Below are 18489 nucleotides of genomic sequence, written 5' to 3' on the forward strand. Positions count from 1 at the left end.
AAATGAAAGAGTATTACATTTTAGCATTGAGTCTATGTCAGTAAATTCTATGTCATATTGTTCAGACAGTTGAACAGTTGGGCAGTAGTTGGTTAGGTGCAAACTGCATAGTGTCAGTTTTATTAGTAAGGTAAATAAGCCTTGCTGAGGTGTTGAAGGAAGAAATTGCTGCATTCTCTTTCTCATCCTCTGGGATGTGAAAGAACAATAAAACTACTGATCTCAAAAGAAATAGAGAAATAGAACATTTTGCTTCACTGGGTGACAGGATCTGTACTGAGACAAACCGCCCTAGTCCACATGTGGGTACAGACAGACCAAGCACTTTAGTGAAATTGTTTTCTCCAATTTCTGTAAGAACTACTAAGAGCATAGTGAAAGTGAAAAACTAAGAACGTAGTGGAAGTTCAGATCCTTGACCTTCATTGTATGCAAATTACAGCCTGTGCATCAGTGGAAAGGCAATGGCAGCCATTTTTCTTAGCCTCCTAAGAAAATATATTCCAGGAAACATTCTCTCTTCTAAGGATATGTGACTTGTACACCCTCCTCTTCAGGGAGTCCCACAGCATCATGCTGTTGAACTCCTCCTCATGGCTTTGTTGTTACCAGAAAGTGTTCCAAAGAGGAATTTCTCTTTCTCATTCTTGCGGATTTAAAAGTTTGCATGTGTTGTGTTGCTCTTTAGCAACAATCAGCAAAGCTTATGGGAAAAGAAAGTGTCTCCAAGAACAGGACAGAAAAGTGTGAGAAAAATAGCTGTCATCACACTCCTAGCCTTTCGGAGCCATTACTTTGGTTGTAGATTTCTCCAGAGCAACTCCCATCTCTATCCCTGTTCTAGTCACTCATGGGAGAACAAAAGGTCAGCATTTGCTCTGAACACATCATGCATTCTGACTTGGGCAGGACTAGCTTTCATACAAAACAGCTGAAATAGGGAATTCCAGTCCATGTTCTTCTCCGCCAGGGCCATCTGTATCCACTCAGTCTGGGCAGCATCTGCCCCAGCCCCTTCCTCCTTGTGTTTCCCGAGGCTCCATTTTTGGCTCCGGCTTGTGCCAAGCAGCACCGCCCATGCTTTTGTGCAATGGACATGATTTTGGGTGCACTGGAGGCTGCTACTCGGTCTCATTACCTGTCCCAGCCTTGCTCCCTCTCTGATTATCTTTGCTTTTGAAATCCCTGCGTGAACTCCTGTTATTAGCTCGCTCTCCTCCACCACCTTGATTCTAATTCTCAGTTCACAGGTAGACTTGTGACCTCTGAGGATTCCTAGGACTGACCTTACACACCCCAAGATCTTTTTGGTCCAGTTTCCATATCTTATGTGCCCAAGTAACTTCAATCCCTCCCCTTAGCCATCGCCTCCAAAGCACTGCTTCCCCTATCACTGCCATGCAGGTGATCTTCTCTTCTGAGCTCGTCCTATGGTTCCAGCGACTGCTTTGATATCTTCTTCCGCGTGCCCATTGGATGCTTACCTACAGTATTTCCCAAACTCACCTTCCCTTTTCTAACTCCCGTGTTCCACCTCAGCATCACCCCTCTTTCAGCCACATAGCTCCTTCTTCCTAGAGGGCATCTCCTCCCCCTGCCCCAGCCCCATTCTAGGAATGGCTCCTCGTCCTCTAGGCTCAGCATCCTGTCACCTGCACAGAGAATGTGCCCCAGACCACCCTGAGCAGAGCTCTCCTCTGGTCATCTCTCTCGTCACCCTGTTAACTTCCATCGTAGCACTTATCACCACCTGTGATTATTTTTTCTTTTATTGTCTGTGATTTGATTTCCTGACTAGATTATAAGCTTCACAGGCAGGACCTAAGTCTGTTCTGTTCAGCACTAAGTACTCCGAGAGCAACGCCTGGCACGTAGCAAGAGCGTAATGATTATGTGGTGGCCGGATGGGTGTATCTTCCTGCCCGCCCAGACCCTGAACTTCAGAGGCACATTGACTTTCTCCTCTCCCTTGCTCTCCACATTGAACCTCGAGCTTGTTAACTCTCTTACTCAAAACCAGGCCCTCCTTTCTGGGTTATTATAATAGTCTTATAACTAGTGGTCCATTTTATCTGTTCCCTCTGCTGTCTTTGTTGCTCATTACTACCTGGTGATATTTCTTGAAATATTTGTCATAACCATTACTTTTCATTTTCAAAAATCTTCACTTCTCTTGTACCTTAGCTGACGTTGATGATGTCCCAATTTTCCTTTCCATCACATCTCCTCCCATGCCCTCTATCTAGTCAAGCTGCATCTGAGTTGCACTGTTCACACCTTGTCAACCTGCCTGTGTGCACGTTTCCGTCATCTGTACCCTCCTCCACCTCCCCTTATCCGTCTATAAGCCCCCGCCCCCAGCCAGAGTTAGATCCTGCTGTCTCAGAATTCTCTGAAGATTTTTATCTATGTTCTTTAGATCACTTTCTACCTTCTACTGTGGTTATTTATGTATATACACTGTTTTCCTAAGTGGGTTGCAAACACCTCAACAAAAAGGACTATATATATTTTTTACACTGTATTTACTCGGTGCCTAGAAATTTTGATTTCAACAAATATTTGATGAATAAGTGCACAAGTGATATATAATCTCTAAGGGAGATAAACTACACAAGTAGGTTAAGAGATGCCAGGCACTGTCACATGTGAGAGTGGAACAAACACGATTCCGTAGTTTAGGGCCATCATAGCTCTCCCCTCAAAGAGGATTCATCTACTGTGGAGACCTTTCTCTTGAGGTCCAACCCTAGCTCAGAGGCCAGTGTCAGGGATGGAGTCTGAAGGCTGGCTTCATGTCTTCATGTTTCACCCCACTGTCTCGGCTTAGAGCTGACAGAGCAACATTTGGCTGAGATCAAAATGATCACAAGAAAATTAGATCTGCACTAGAATTAGCCTGATGGGAAATGGAACAGGTACCACTTTTTCTTTATCTTCCTTTTCATCTCTCCTTCTCAGAAATTAGGGTCTAATTTCTAAATGATAAAACAGAATTTTATTTCTAATCAGAAAAGTTAAATTGTTGGTTTCTGAGACCTGGTTGGTCTTTTTTTTCCTTGAGGTTCAGGATCCTTTATTAGCAGAGCTTATAACAGGGTGGAAAACAAGTATATCTCATGTGCTAGTTCCAGCTGGTTGGTAGAGGCTTCCTGGAGTGCCATTTTTCTCAAACAATTTATCCTCTAGTATCTAAGTGTCATGATTTATTATTAATGTTTGTCATGGGTGCAGTAGGAGGGAGCAGAGCACATATGTTCTCCTATTTGGTCAACATGTGATCACTGAGCCCTTGCTATATGCCAGGCACTTTGCTGATCACTGGAGATAAGGGTACAAAGAGAAAGGACTGATTCAGCTCACAGGCTTGTGAGGAAGGCAGACAAGTAAATTATGCAAGTGTGAAGAGTCTTGAGATAGGAGAAGTACATCATGCTTTGGGAGGACATGAAGAAGCTTAACCTTATAAAGTGGTATTATTATTATCTCCATTTTATTATGGAAACTAATGTGTCCAGGGTCACACAGCCAATAAGTTGCAGAATTAGAATTTTTACCCCAAACAGTCTTCCTTCAAAGCTCCTATTCCTGCGTCGTTATTGTGATTTTTCACTCCATATGAGATGTGAGAAGTGGTATATTAGAGTCAGCCTGTGCTCTCTCATGAGAGGTGATTGTATATTTTCAGAAATTTTGCACATTAAAAAATTTTTTTATTGGAGTACAGTTGATTTACAATGTTGTGTTAGTTTCAGGTATACAGTAAAGAGAAATATTGCATGTTGTTTTTTTTTTTGTCATGTTGATCTTGAAATCAGTCAGTGTGGGAGCATTTACACTGTAGAAATTGGCCTCCACTACAAATCAAGCTTTTTTCTTCCCCAAAGAGCTGGTGGTTAAACATTTATCAGTGCACCACTGGATGTGCAATACTACCACATTCTTTAAAAACTAACAAAATATAGTTGGATTTTTTATAAAGATCCAGTGGATCTGAACTTTTAGTGGCATAGGAATCATTTGGGAATGTTTGTTAAAAGGGATTTGGGTTCAGTAGGTCTGGACTGAGAGCAGAAATGTACATTTAAAATAAAATCCAAGGTGCTCTGATGCTGTCAGCAATGAGAACACACTCTAGGAAATGCTTAACTTTTCAAGTAAGTATTTCCTTTTTTTTTTTTATATATTAAAGGTGCCAGATGAACTCCCTAGGTCAGTATTTCCAACTCTGGCTACACATAAGAATCACCTGGGAAGCCAATATAAAATACCAATATGCCAGGGTTCCACCCTAGACCCAATTAAATCAGGACCCTAATTGAGGAAATTATGACATGTGCCCAGTTGCATTTCAGAATTGCTATGGACAAGTTCTCTGTGATTCCTGTTGCCCCCCTCCCAACTTTTGAACTTGAGTATCTACCAATAATCATCTATCGCAACGTGATCATTGTATGTTGGATGTAATGTGTAGACAACTTGGCTCTTTAGCCAAGAGAGAATCACATCTGATTAGGCTAATCTGTACCTGGACATAATTTAGAAGATGAAATCCTGGATCTCCAATCTGAACCTGTTGCTGTAATAAGATGAAGCTCTTGGAGGTCATGGGAGGGAAGGAGTATATTTAGTATATTCTAGGAGGAATAGAAATAATGAGTGGTTGGAGGATGGACTGTTGTGGATTAAAGATGGCCATGAAGGCTTTGGTACTCCTCCTACTAAGAAGTGGGATCCATTTCCCCTCTCTGTGGGTCTTGCCTGTGACTGCTTTACCAATAGAGAATGGCAGCAGCAACACTAGGCCAGTTATGGGCCTAATCTTGAAAAGGAATGGCAGTTTCCAGCAGTTTCATGAGCCCTGAGCTACCATGGAAGAATTCTGCCATGTAAGAAGACTGTGAGAGACTCCCTGAGATTACATGGGGAGAGAGACCAGGTGGGCCCAGACTCCCATTTGTTCCCATCAACGCACCAAGCAATGAGTTAAGCCATCTTGCATCCTCTGAACCAATCCAGCTGCCAGCTAGAAACCAGCCAGTAATCCCAGTTAACACCCCATGAAGCAGAAGAATTGGCTGGTTGAGGCTTACTCACATTTCTGTCCTTCAAAATTGTGAGATCTAATAAAATGGCTGTGGTTTTCAGCCGCTAAGTTTTGTGGTAGTTTGCTACATAGCACTAGATAACTGACACTTTCCCCCAGGTGATTCTAACGTGTAGCCTGTCCAGTCAGAAATAGTTCCACCTGGGTAACTACAATGATTTATCCCCCTAGCCCCTTATCCACATATTGTCCAACATTTACTTCATTTTCCACCTAAGTAAGTTACTTTTATGTGGCAAAAAGACATCTCATGCATTTGGGGGAAATAATCCGTAACATTCAATAAAGTGTCATGGATTTATAAAGAGGCCAAACACTGGAATATGAGTCAGGAAACCTTGACTTTATTCCCAGCTTGACATCACTAGCTCTTATGACCTTAGGCAAGTCATATATCTTTTCCTAGTCTTATTTTTGCTGTTTATAAAATGAGGAAGGTAGACTACATTGTCTCGAAGATCCCTTTCACTCGCAGGATTTTTTGACAGTGTAATGACGTGTGGAATAGTAACTGTCAGTGGGGAGAGATTATTTTCACAAGAAACATGCAACTCATCAATCTACTCTTGATCACCACCGACTCAGTCTAGATTTATGCCCACTATCCAGGGGTGAAAAGCTTTGTGTCTACATCCCTAGTACTTCTTCAGGCACTCGTACATACTCGGGCACACCTGAGTAAGTGTGCCCATTTTAAATGCAGAAGAAAGAAAAAAAATAAAGCACAACATCCATTCTGTCATCCCATGAAATTCTGTAGATGCTTTGTGCTCCATGTGATTATGCCAGGCCAAAGACGCTCTGTACCATGGGCTCTTCCGGCGGAATGAGAGATACAGTAATGAAATTCATGTAAGTCTGGATTTACAATTTGGCAACAAATTCCTCTGAGTCTTCAGAACTTATCTACCTCGCCTTAGTGACATGTTAGAAGCAGAAAGAAAGCATTCTTTGTGTGGAAAGCTGAAATATGCTCTGTCCTAAAACTATAAATATAGTCACTCACTCCTCCAGCTCCAATTAAGCCCTGCTGACCTTTTCCAAAGTGTTCTTTTTTTGGACTCCATTAATGGCAGAGGATCTAACCCATTGCTGCTAACAATACACATTACAGTTGTCTGGAAAGCTGAAAAGTGGTAGCTCCATGCAAATTGGAATCGTTTCTTCAGTTCCTTTACTTTTAAAATTCAGACGTAACCTCATGTGGAAGTTCATGTATTCCTGGTAGTTAAAAGTAAAGTCAAACTTTTTATATACCACAGGGAATCATCAAAAGAACCTGCCCTCCCACCCCCACCTGCCCCAGTAAATCAAACCAAAGGGACTCCCCCGTAAGAATATTTCTCTTATCTATTCCCCTGGACAGAAAGCAGCAGTACAAAACATGAACTGCATGGGTGGCAGTTGCTAGAATGCAACATTGCCATTTGTATTCAAGGGACCTTTTATTCCCAGCTGCATGAGCCAAGCCACAGGACTTGCAAGAATGCTTGGGATGCTTCCTGTGAACTTAGAACATAAAGACTCTGTGGTGTGGCTGTGAAATAGGAACCACTAAAGAGAGAAGAGCTGAAAGGGACTTTTATTATGCTTGTAAGGCCATTGCTGTTCATGTATGGAGTATGTTGTATACGCAGAAGACAGCTCATGTGTGTGTTTATGAGAAGATATATATACATATATATGTACACATATATATGTTATATATAAAATGTCTTTTTTGAGACAGTTGTTTTCAACATCTAACCCAGAGTGTCAGAATGACTAAGTGGGCACCGAGCCATCATACCTGTGATTGACCAAGTTCAACAGAGGAATTGCAGAATTAAAGGAGCCTGTGTTTTTCTTATTAATGATTAAGCCAAGGCCCTTGATAAGAGATTTTCAAAGTTTACAAATAGGAAAATAGTCACTCAAGCTAGAGATTATTCCAAAATATATTCCCTGTTTCACTCAGTATTGAGCAATTTTGGTATGCCAGGGACTCTAATAGAAGTTGTTTTCTATGAAACATTCAAGTTGTTATGCTTCCAGCTCATTCTGTCTCTTTTCAAAGGGCTAAGAAAAGGTCACCAGTAATACCACCTGGTACAGAAAGTGACAGGGTTGAAACATGTTCATTTACATCAAAGTCAGATAAACCATCATGCATGGCAAAGGTCTTTGAAATGATTAATGCCAGCATTTATAGCCTCTCTTTCTTAACCAAGGTTGTAGTGAAAAGTGAACTTGGGTTTATAGTTCATGGTCCTTAACTGAAACATCATAGATTTAGGTGTTTAGAAATATAGCTGTAATACAAACAAGACCTTGAATTTCACCTGAAGTCAGGGGTAGACTCTGTTAGCTATTTTCCCCCTTATCTATTTTTTTCCAAATTACAGCTGGATTTATGAGCAGTTTAGGGTAAAGGGGACCTTGAGGATAGATTAATTTTCCTCAGTGTCATCTAACTAAAAAGTAGAGGTCATATGCAAGTAGAAAGTTTTTAGGTGTCAAGCTAGAGTTCTTGGTGAAATTGCTTATATGGAGAGGAAACCCACTTTGTGAGGGTGCCTGTACGCTATGTGATCTGAATAAGGCTGGTACTGCGTTACTCCCCTCCAGCCCTGGAGACTCTCAGCAAAGTAAGGTATTTCCTTGTTTATTTCGATAAAAGTGCTAAATGAGAACAAAAGCAACAATAACAACAATCTCTTTTGATTTAGAGAATCAAAAGTAGACAAGAAAGGAGCAGAGAGTGTTGAAATTGAAATACAGTAATGGCACTGTCACTTGAATTGCTCAGTTCTTACTGATGCAGTATTGAAAAGAGAGTGGCAGAAAGGCTACCTTTGGTGCAGGTTTAGCTTCAGTGGCTGAAACTCAGCTTCCTTTCCATCCTGACCACATGCACAGAGGTGGTGCCTCAGGTGTGGATTCCCAGACAGTTAAAGGAAACCTGTGATTTATGAGATTTTCTTTTTTTTTCCGAAAAGATTTTAAATGTGATTTATTCAAATGAAACTCAGGAAAATTCCCTTTTCCTTTTGCAAACAGAAAGGTTGAGGAATTCACAGTGATCTGGAACATAAACTCATCAGTCATGAGGTCATTCCCCTGCTTAGACCTTTGCAAATGATGAGTTAAATGATCTTTCCCAGCATGAAACATGAGAACTAAAGCCTGGAACTCAAACTGAAAGACATCCAGTTAACGTTAATTGTTAACTTCATGATTTCCACACCAAACACAGGGCTTACTCTTAAGCATCTCTAAAACCAGTTTTTATTGACACAAGAGATGTAAAAATAACCATAGCCTTGAATACCGATCGTTGAGCCTAGTCAGGGCACCAACTGAACTGCAGAATCAAGGACTCTGGCGGTCTCTAGGAGGACTTGTGTTCTGTCTGTCCAGCGTTCTGGGAGTATGGAGAGTGCCAAGGAATCAGGTAACTCAAAGGTCTCCATGTCTGGTGCTCAACCCAGAGGGCAGGGCCCAGCCCAGCAGCTAGATCTAAAAGTCTTGTGGCCGTTCCTGCTGCTGGCTTTCGCATTCATGAACGGACAAGTCACAAGAAAAAGATATAAAATAGTCTTTATACACATGAAAATGTTCACATTCACTCATAATTAGAGGAATACAATGAAATTAACACTGAGATACCATTTCTCACCTATTTGATTAGTAAAATTAATAAATTTGACAACATATTCTATTGATGAAGCTGTGGGGAAATAGGCATTCACATACATTGCTTGTCTGAAATAAAACTGATACAGCCTTTCTAGAGTGAAATTTGGCAATACTTTGCAAAACTACATATGCACTTACTGTTTGACCTGGAAATTACACTTTTAGAAATCTAACCCCAACTACACCTCCAATGATATGAAAATACATGTGTACAGGGTTGTTCAATGAAGCATCATGTGTAATTGAATAGTATTAGAAACAATCTAAATGCCCATGCATAGGAAAATGATTGAATAAACTACGTCACCCACACATGGAGTACTATGTATCTATAAAAAGGAATCAGTAAAATATCTATGAAATAATAGGAAGTAATTCCAGGATATATTGTTAAGTGAAAAAAGCAAAGTGCAAAGAGTATCTATAGTACTATTCTTAATTTAAGAAAAAAAGGGATATCAAGGATATGTACATATATCTGCTCATTTGTGCGTAAATAATACAGCAACAATAAACCAGAAGGAAATGAGGTTACCTGCAGGAGGTGGATGAAAACAGGGTGGAAAGAATGGGGAATGGGAACATAGTAGTGGAGACAAGGCATGAGCTGCACTTCTCTAAATATACCTTCCTGTACAGCTGTGACTTTTGGACTATAGGACTGTTTCACTTATCCCTCTCCCCCCAGTAATTAATTAAATTCAACCAGGATGTTGGGGGAACCCCAAATAGAACACAATAATAAGAAAAGAACTAACCTATAAAAAAAGAATATATACTATAAAGACAAAAAAACTCACAACTGTTCACAGATATTGTAATCTAGTTGGTAAATTTATTTCTCATGGGGAGTGGTTTAGCAATTCTGAAATGACCTTATGTGTCTACTGGGATTGAACAAATATATAAATACATTGTGAATAATGAGAGCTACGTTTCTCATAGTAGTAGAAAAAAGTTACAAATAAGGAAGGTGGGGAAGCTAGAATGAACCCTGTGGTGTTAGAACAGGAGGTATCAGCATAAACTGATGATTACATGTATATATATATATACACACAGACATATATACTATATATATATATATATATGGATTATACATGTTTAATATATATACACAGATGAGATAAAGAAGTAAATAGATTGTATATGCACGTGTAATATAGATGCACGTGTTTCTAGCTCATATTTCCTACACATGATATCCCAGTAGCAGTGAGCACACTTAGCACCTGAATCTTGGTTTCTAAATACCATTCTTCAAAAAAGGAGTCGGTGTTCCTTGTAGAATTAGTGGACTCCAGGATTAAGTCAGGGAAAATATAAGATGGTGTGGGACATCTTGTGGGAGCAGAAAGTAAGGAAGTACTCGGAAACTGATGGGGACATGTTGAGAGGATACAGAAACCAACTTGAAAGAGTGCTACGTGGTAAAGTTTGGATAATTTGAGCAATAAAATAGTGATAGTAATGGATTATACCCCATAGAATAAAATATCTGAGTCCAAATTGATATAAATAAAGGAATGAATAAATGTGGGTGAGAAAAGACCACTGTTCCTCACAACAGGATTCCAATTAAGAAATGTAGAAGAAGTGATGGAAATAAAAATTACTATTAGGCAAACAGTAATAACTGTTGCAGGCAAGAACCATCACTGTGTGCTAAAATTATTGGGTAAAAGTATGATAAGAAATATGGATTATTTGCATAGCTTCAAAGTTTCTTTCCTAAAGATTCCAAAGGGAAAAATAATGTCTTTACAGTGGAAAACCTGACAGACGTCATCATAACCAAATCACCAAGGTTAACATCACCAGTAATGGGACATATGGATATTGTGGACGGACCCCTTGATATGGTACACTGAGATGGGTACAGCATAACCTTTACGGTATGCTTGCAATTATATATATATATATATATATATATATATATATATATATATATATATATATATATAAAATTATAAGAAATCATCAGACAAACCAAAATTGAGGGACATTCCACAAAAAAGTGGCTAGTACACTTCAAAAGTGTCAAGATGATGGAAAACAAAAAAAGACTTAGGAACTGTCGCAAATTAGAGGAGACTTGGAGGTGACAACCAAATGCAATACATGTGGAATTCTGGATTGGATTCTGAACCAGATCTTCCTTGGATTTTTCCAGTTTTCCCACTGGTCTATAGATTAGTTAGTAGTATTGTATGAATGTTAATTTCCTGGTTTTGATAGTTGTAGTATGGTTATATAAGATGTTAATGTTAGGGAAGTTGGGTAAAAGATCAGGAAACGGAAATATTTTTGCATTTTTTCTTTAAGTCTAAAATTATTTCAAAATAAAAATTTAAAAAGAAATTGCTGGTAAGGAAGAACAAAGGGAGGCACAACCATTTTTTGCCTTTTGTTAAACCTTAAGAGGTCAAGTCTTGAATTTTCACAACTGAAAAGAGTACTAACCACCATATAGTCACTCTTACCTTAACATAAATCATATTCAAAAGTATTCATCCTAAGAGAATGCTCTTAAAAAATGACTCTAACAGATCAACTAGTTTTTCCTCATCTGGTGAAACATAGAAATAAGAGATAAACCAGAGACATTTTATACTCGTGTCTCAAAATTTGTGCACGGAAGTCCTATGCTTTACTCCAGGGAGATGCCCTTAGGCTTTATTGAGAGTCCATTCATTCTCGTGTCATATAAAGCTCTATCAAGGCTGTCTCTCTGGTGTTCTAGCTCATAATAGGTGAGTAGGGAGTAGTCCTGTATCAGATCACTACAGAGGCAGATCCATAATAAGAAACCCCAGTAATGTTTTCACCAGATCCTGAGGTGTCTAAAATTTGCAGAGGTGAGATGTGTTAGCCACAGTTGGTTAGGACTGCCTCTTGCCACTCTGATTTCCTGCAGCACACTTCACCTCCTGTCAGACAGCATTGGAGTGGCTGTAGGCATTTTTGAGCTCCAGCTAAGTGAAGTTGATTAGGGTTTACTGGGATATATTTGTATATTTTACAGTCACTTCTGTGTCTTGTTAAATCACTGCTAGCTGACCCAGAGTGGGAGTGTCTTCCAGGAATACTCCCACTGTCCAATTTGGTATCTAGTTTTGTATTTGTCATTTTGTATTCTTTTTCTCAGAAAGCTTCTCCTTTCGCCCTGCTCAATAGTATGGATCTCAGGCCCCGAAACATTTGAATCTACCCTTGGCAATGACACTAGTGTTTGAGGGAAGAGCTAGTTAGAGATGTTATAACAAGGAATTAAGTAGAGGAAAACAAAAACCCTATTAATTTAATGTAAACAGAAGATCAAAAAACGTACTGCTCTGGGACTGTTTACTGTGTGGATTAACATCCAACAAACTTCAAAAGATACTAAGGCCATAATTCTGTTGAAGCATATGTGATACTTGATGTTGTAATGATATGGAGTCTTGAAGTAAAACTTAAACTATTGATTATACAATGTTTAAAAAGATGAGAAATATATACTTCATTTAAGGAATATTTCCTTTTTAAATGTTTAAAATTAAAATGTTGATACTTATGCCTCTAAATTGTTGATAATCCAGAAGACATACCTAAAAACAATTGTTTATCCAAGGATTTAGATGGCCTGGGCTTCACTGTAATTTTGTTAGGTAAATCTGAAATGGTGGGTTATGATCCTTATTCTAAAAATAAAACAGTGTGTTAGACCAATCAGTTGGATCAGAAATCCCCTAATCATGACCTGAATCTTTCTTGCATGCATTTTTAGCACTTTTCCTGTAGAAGAGTTGCGAGTGAGGTAGGCCATTCTTAGAAAACCCTGGAGAATGAAGATTTTTGCTAAAGATGCTTTGTGGAGACAGATTGGCGTCAAAGAGAGGCTATAGGCCATACAGCCAAACAGACGCAGTCCTGTTAAAAAACAGACAAACAAACAAAATAGGACAAGTACTATAATGATTTCACTTGTATGAAGTACCTAAAATAGCCAAATTCTAAGAGACAGAAAGTAGACCAGTAGTTGCCAGGGTCTGGGGGAAAGAGGGAATGGGAGATACTGGTTAATGGGTACAGAGTTTGAAAAAGTTCTGGAGGTAGATGGTGGTGATGGTTGTGCATCAGTGTGAATATACTTAATGTCTCAGGACTATACACATAAGAAAGGTTGACACGGTAAATTTTATGTTGTGTATATTTTACCACAAAAAAAATGTAAAAAAAAAAAAGCAGCACAAATTGACTACATACAGTGTTTCAAGCACTGTGCCAAACATTTCTTCACATATTACATATGTTGGATCGAGCCAGTGCAATAGTTCAATAAAGTAGGTATTAATTAGTCCCATTCTCCAGGTGAGAAAACTAAGGCCCAGAAAGGTTAAGTAACTTGGTCAAGGTCAGAGAACAAGTAAGTGATAAGACCAGGACTCAACCCGAGGTAGTAGAGTGCCATATTCTAGAACTTCAAAATTAGATGGACCTAGGTTTGACCACCAGCTCTATACTTGGCATGTAGTAGATATCTAAGAAGTGTTTTAAAGACTATTATCATCATTATTATGTAAACTGTGCATGGGAATTTGGTTTTTTTCTTTGCTAACTTCTACCTGAAACTCCAGTGATGTTTCCTCCAGTGTAAGTGAGGTGCAAAAGCCACGATAAAGAATCAACGTGGAATCATGCCTGCAATTTAGGCAACATAGTCAAGAGCTGGGTTTTGGTGATAACGCAGATGAAAAGGCAACTTCTCTTCCGTCACTCTTCACCCCTCCATCCCCCCAACTGCCGCAGTGAGTTTATGACTGGAGTCACCTGGATTGGCTCTCTTAGGGCCTTTTGAGCTGGGGCTCAGCCAGGCCTCCGTACATATTTGAGCTGCATTTTGATGACTCAGGTTTACTGTAAAATTCTTTGGGGCCATTTAAAAGGGACCCTCTTGAACCAGAGTTGATTTAAAGCATTCCAGAACAGAAAAGCACAGCAGTAAAGTCAGCTACAGAGTCCCGCCCTATTCTGCTGTCGCCATAGTTGGGGAGACAGCCCCCTCGGATCCCTGAACTGGAGAAAGAGGCTCAACCTGACAAACTGTAGAGTCAGCCAACCTCACCACAGCCAGGAGCTCATCAAACGGCCACCCTTCCTGAAAATTTGCTTCCCTTGGCCAACCCATGAGGATTGCCTCTCATGAGGCTAAAGCTTAAACTAAAAGCTAGTTGTTTTCTCAACTGGCTGCCAGGAAGACTTTTTTTTTTTTTTTCCTGCGGTACGCGGGCCTCTCACTGTTGTGTCCTCTCCCGCTGCGGAGCACAGGCTCTGGACGCGCAGGCTCAGCGGCCATGGCTCACGGGCCCAGCCGCTCCGCGGCATGTGGGATCTTCCCGGACCGAGGCACGAACCCATGTCCCCTGCATCGGCAGGCGGGCTCCCAACTACTGCGCCACCAGGGAAGCCCTGCCAGGAAGGCTTTTTAACCCAGTTCTTTCATATTCTAAACCTCATGCTGTAAACCAGTAACCCTCAACTTTTTTTTTTTTTTTTCGGTACACGGGCCTCTCACCGCTGTGGCCTCTCCCGTTGCGGAGCGCAGGCTCAGCGGCCATGGCTCACGGGCCCAGCTGCTCCGCGGCATGTGGGATCTTCCCGGACTGGGGCACGAACCCGTATCCCCTGCATCGGCAGGCGGACTCTCAACCACTGCGCCACCAGGGTAGCCCAACCCTCAACTTCTTTTGCATGTTGATTTCCTTCTGATTATTACTTAATCCTGAATGGAGGCTTTTCTAACCAAGCCAGTCATGTAATGAAGAACTATTAAGTTATGGTGGTGGGGAGTAGGCAAGCAACAGCTTCCTTTTAAATGAGTGTTTCAAAAGACTTTCCCATCTAATTCACTGAATCATGAGAACATCCCCAGGGGCAGGTGTCTGCTCAGGGATCCAAATCGCGGGCCACTCCCTTTTTGGAGAACTCTGTATCCTGTCCGAGATCTGTGCAGGTCTGTGTCTGTCCTTCCGTCTTCCCTCACTTAGGTCCCGGTTTCACTCTACTTCACTCTCTCATTCCTCAGAGACTGAGGTTTGGAGTTGTAGCTATCTCCTAGTTTTATTAAAGATGGTGGAGTTTTCCATTTTTCTATTCCCTATTCTTTTAAATTTGTATTTGGCTTTAGTGAAGGGAGTTGATGTGAAATATCTTTAGTATGTGATCTTCACCTGGAGGCTTTGATCTAGTTTTACGTCCTGTGCCATAATACTATGAAAGGTTGAGAGACAGAGAGAGAGAGAGAGAGAAAGAGGATGAATGTCTAAATATAAGCACTTAGAGCTTTGATACTATCTGCTCCTCCTCCTATATTGAGAATAGAATTAAACTAAAGAGGGAGTATTGAGGTCCTTGCAGAAATACTGAATTTCAGAAAAACATAAAAATCTTAGTTGTGGGAATAATATAATGGTGTAAAATTGCTTTAGAAAATTGCCGTAAATATACAGTGCATTAAATGTGCCCGATAATTATATACTACTTAATGACATAATTGATCTTTTCTATCTCTATGCAGAAACAAGCTCTGTGCTCCATCTGAGCACCTGAAAAATCAAGGTTCCCAAGGCCCTGCCCTGCGGCAGGCTGGCTGTCCTCTGTTTGTGTGTGTGCTCAAAACTTCCCACCATCACACAGCCCATGAGGTGTCCCGTGGCTCCAGGTGCAAGGGTCATTTTAATTTAGCTTGTTCTGTGAAGCACAGTAAATGCTTCTTATACATTTAGAGAACTTGAAAGCATTTGTGGATGACAGTGACTATAATAATTCTGATATTGGTAGAAAGTGCTTAGTGGCTTCTGCGGGGGGTGACCTAAGTTGGGAATCCCTTTTTCCCTTCAGTGTCTCTCTTGTCCTTTCTTTCCTTCCCCAGTCTCCCCTTCCTCTCCTCTCCCCTCCCCTTCCAGCCTCTTCTTTCTCTTCTCTCCCCTTCCCTCTCCTCTCCCTCCTTCCTTCCCCCTTCTCCGTCTCTCTCTCTCTGATGCACATGTGCTGATACCCCTCTTTTTTCTAAGCCCTATCAAGTGTTTCCATACCTTGAGAGATAATAATTTTACTAACTGTCCATTATAGTGCTAATTAAATTAGACATCCAGAAAGAAGACCAATCCTGAGACTTACACCTAATAGACTAAATGGCCTTGTGAGTTGCTTCTCTCTCTGACGTCACTCCGGCAAACTCCCAGAGAGTCTCTCGCTTTGCTTGCCTCAAGTTTTACTATGTTCTAATTGCTAAATATTTATCTCTTGCCTTCCCCTCCCACCCCAACAAATATCATAAGCTCCCCAGAGCAGGAACTGTGCCTTTTAAATTTATACTGTTCTAGTGACTGCTTAAGAAATATTTGCTTACATACTTGATATGTTGACGCTCCCAGGTCACCTAATGTCTGTGGCTTGGAACTAAACATTTCTGGTTGGTTCTCCGTCCTCTGGGGCAGCCTCCTTCAGGGTAACTATGTGCCAGGCTTCTTGAGTGTAATCATTTTGGCATAAAGCGCATTGAAACTCTATGCTAGAAAGAACGGCAAGAAAACAAACAGAGTAACGCATCAGACAGAGTGCAAAAGAGAAGAATTCAACAATGCCTGGCCTTACGCCCTGATGTTTCCTGAACTCTGATTCCTGCTGCAGGAGTCACTGGATGACCCTGGCTTCCCCGTGCTTGATAAGGTCACAAAGGCACCAGAGTGGGATTAGCCCTGTAGGACTTCAGTCTGATGCCCATTGCCCATAAGCTCCTCTCCCTTCTCCCCACCCTTGGCCTAGGAAACACACATTCTACGTACTTCTCTGTCTTTCAATCCAGCTCTCCCAATCTCAAGTTTCAAAGATATTCAAAAGTCCGAGCAAAGGCTCTTCTTCCTCTGACTTTGTTTTCTCACAGCCAAGATGGCTAAGGAAAAACAGCATATCCCAGCAAGAAGTTGAAAAAGTCCAAGACACAGATTTCATATTTCTTCTCCTCAAATCTTTCTATTTATGTTCTCTGGGTGTCAGAATGGATGTGACTCAGCTGTGATACACACCAAAAGATTGGGCAGCATGTAATTCAACCCTCACTCTCTCTCGGCATATGGCAAGGTTTGTGGCTGCCAAAAATGATGCAGACTCTTGCCTCCAAAAACATACGAACAAAAAACCCTGTGTTGCATGAAATCAAAGGCTGCACCTTCACCAGCTTGCACTGCATAGGTAATCCTTCTGGACCTGATCAGGCCAAAGTTCCAGATGACTTACAGGACCAGTACTTGGTTTTCCTATGTGGGCTTCATACCATACCCTTCTCTCCAAAAGCCTGACCCTCTACAGCCTCTGTCTCCAGCTTTCAAGAGAAAGGGTCCAAAAGATCTGCCCCCGCAAGTCCCTTCGAAGCAGCCTCCCCCTTACAAAATAAACAGGGAAGTGTTTCCTCAGCATCTGCCAGAATGCTGGAGCCTAGCTTATGTCCCACTAGCAGAGAAGTAGCAAAGATGATTGCTTTTGTGGAGCAAACTTAGTGGGTGAATGTTTGGGGTACAGGGGGAGGGAATCCCCTTCAAGTTGTGAGGTCTTTTATTTCTTTCAGGTGTGAGGTTTTGTCTGACAGAATGTTTTGTTTTTTTTAAAAATTTTATTTACATTTAATTTAGGCTGCGTTGGGTCTTCATTGCTGCGCGTGGGCTTTCTCTAGATGAGGAGAGCAGGGGCTACTCCTTGTTGCGGTGCACGGGCTTCTCATTGCAGTGGCTTCTCTCGTTGCTGAGCACGGGCTCTAGGCACGTGGGCTCAGTAGTTGTGGCTCACGGACTCTAGAGTGCAAGCTCCATAGTTGTGGCACATGGGCTTAGTTGCTCCGCGGCATATGGGATCCTCCCGGACCAGGGCTCGAACCCGTGTCCCCTGCATTGGCAGGCGGATTCTTAACCACTGTGCCACCAGGGAAGTCCCTGACAGAATGTTTTTCCTGGTCAGTGCCGGCCCCACCGTCAAGAGATCTAATGATAATTTTGTGAACATCAGACCGTCTTGAGAGTCCCCTTGAGGGCTGCCTGCACCTGGGAGGGCGGAGGCACATGCCCACATTGGCACACCAAGAGTTTGTTTGTGCAGGTTGCCATGAAATGGAATGGGGATTATGCTTCAATTCAGTTTCCCCTCTCCTGTTTTCCCTGGACAGTCTGTCGCAATTCAGTTGTTAGCAATGTATGTGGTCAGTCATTTCGTCCAATGCCAGCCCACGCTTGTGGGGCTGGTGACAAATGGGAGAGAGCAAGGGAACTGGGACTCATGGCTCATCTCTCTTAAGCATTCCAAAGGCCCTTTCTGCCTTGGGTGGTGATGGCGCAGGTCAGGAGGAGAGCCAGCTTCTTCTTGGTCCTGGCAAGGCATTGCTGAGCCCTATTCCCCTTCAGGGTTTCACTCTCCAGATTTCTAAATGGCCTTCTAAAGTGCTGCAGCGAACAGTGCCTGTGGAGCTGCCAGGCTGTGGGGCATCTGTGTGCCTAAGGGCTCTTGGTTATCAATGTCAGCTTTCAGGGAACCCACAGCCGCGTCCATTCCCACCTAGCCCGGGGTGAAGCAGCTCCTCAGAGATGTTCCTTTTAAGTGGTTTTTTAAAATCCCCCTCCTAATGCAATGTGCTTGAAAACTTCAGAGATGGTATAAGGACCACTGAAATGCCT

This window comes from Globicephala melas, chromosome 2 (assembly GCF_963455315.2).
Source record: "Globicephala melas chromosome 2, mGloMel1.2, whole genome shotgun sequence".
Classification (NCBI taxonomy): Eukaryota; Metazoa; Chordata; class Mammalia; order Artiodactyla; family Delphinidae; genus Globicephala; species Globicephala melas.